The sequence below is a fragment of the Mesitornis unicolor genome, unplaced genomic scaffold (assembly GCF_000695765.1).
Source record: "Mesitornis unicolor isolate BGI_N332 unplaced genomic scaffold, ASM69576v1 scaffold43269, whole genome shotgun sequence".
Lineage (NCBI taxonomy): Eukaryota > Metazoa > Chordata > Aves > Mesitornithiformes > Mesitornithidae > Mesitornis > Mesitornis unicolor.
In genome coordinates, this window is record NW_010207358.1 from 1,161 (window position 1) to 2,550 (window position 1,390).

At 64.2% G+C, this 1,390-nt stretch overlaps 1 long non-coding RNA gene across 1 annotated transcript in view; it reads left to right on the plus strand.

Annotated features, from left to right (window-relative positions):
* Positions 1 to 511: 511 nt before the first annotated feature.
* LOC104546660 overlaps positions 512 to 1,390 on the plus strand; it is a 2,309-nt gene continuing 1,430 nt past the window's right edge. The window contains exons 1-2 of the long non-coding RNA XR_728187.1: positions 512 to 580; positions 685 to 758. This is a non-coding gene — a long non-coding RNA (uncharacterized LOC104546660). The remainder of the gene's footprint in view (positions 581 to 684; positions 759 to 1,390) is intronic.

The following is a 1,390-nucleotide window of genomic DNA, read 5'->3' on the forward strand; positions in this document are numbered from 1 at the left end:
GACCTGTCCCTATCCTTGTCCTCACACAACTGCCCCATTCAGGGCTGGGGGACCCCAGAGCTCCCCTCCTGCCCCATCAGCCCTCAGGGGAGCCAGGGACTGGGGCTGGAGCCCTCCGTGATGGTGGTTTTGGCCACTGCTGCCTCTGGGGAGGCCGTGGGCGCTGGAGGGCTCTGCTCTGCTGTCCAGGGTCTCAAAGCTTCCATGTGCAGCAGCTCCTTTCCTCCCCTCACACCGCCAAACCTGTGGGCTGACTTCACCCCTTTGAGAAGAGATCGACCAAAATCCTGAGATCTCCACAGTTTGGCATGGCCAGAACAGAAGGGGAAAAAACCCAGGAGGGAAATAGGGTTGTGCTCAGCCTTTTATTAGCCATCAGAGAAGCCACTCCTGGCCAGGGGTGGAAAAAAGGGAGGCCAACAAATCCATAACGGTGAAGGGGGCAACTGCCCTGCCCAAGGAGGGGGTGCAGGGGGGCGAGGGGCTGCGGCTCTCACTGTCCCCTTCCCTCCTTGCAGAGCTCCTACCCCATTTGGGAGGATTTCAACTCGAAGGCCACCAAGCTGCACTCCCAGCTCAGGTGAGTGGCCGAGGCGGGGACGTGGGGAGCCCCCTCCATCCCCACGGGCACATCCCGGGGTGCCCAGCGCCCGCTGAGCTCCCCCCTCACTCTCTCCGCCCCAGGACCACAGTGCTGGCCGCAGTCGCCTTCCTGGATGCCTTCCAGAAAGTGGCCGACATGGCCACCAACACCCGAGGTAGGGTCCTCCTCACACGGGGGGTGGGTGCCCCCGGGCTTGGCTGGGCAGGGGGACGGCCGGCGAGTGTCCCCTGCGGGGTGTCCCCTGTGGGGTGTCCCCTGCCCGCGTGGCTGGGGTGGGCTTCAAGCAGAGGCTCCGGCATCCGTGGAGATGTGTCCAGGCTGGACGTGGAGCATGATGGTAAGATGGAGTGCAGCTGAATTTAGGGAACGGATGAGGTGAGCACCCATGGGGTTGCTGCTTCTCACCACCCATGGGTGCTCAGCCAGCACCTTCTGGTGGGGATAGTTTGCTTGTGGGGTGATGCAGCCTCACGCTGTGGTCCCCTGCTCCCCAGATGCACCCAGATGTGGGGCTGAGCCGCCCTCCCAGTGGCCCTCATGCCCTGCATCCACCTGGAGGGTCCTGGCTGCTCTGTGGGGGCTCTGAGGAAGGGGAATTGGATGGAGGGAGATGCAGGAGCCCATGGTTAACTCCTTCAGGGGTGAGCCCTGCCCCAGGGAGGTGACCCGAAGAGCTGCAGATGGGGCTGTGGAGTGGGGGGCCATACCCCCAGCCCCTCACTGGGTGCTCACTGGTGATGAGGAGCCGCTTCCCACCGCTCCGCTGTTGCCAGGCAGAGGGGCCGC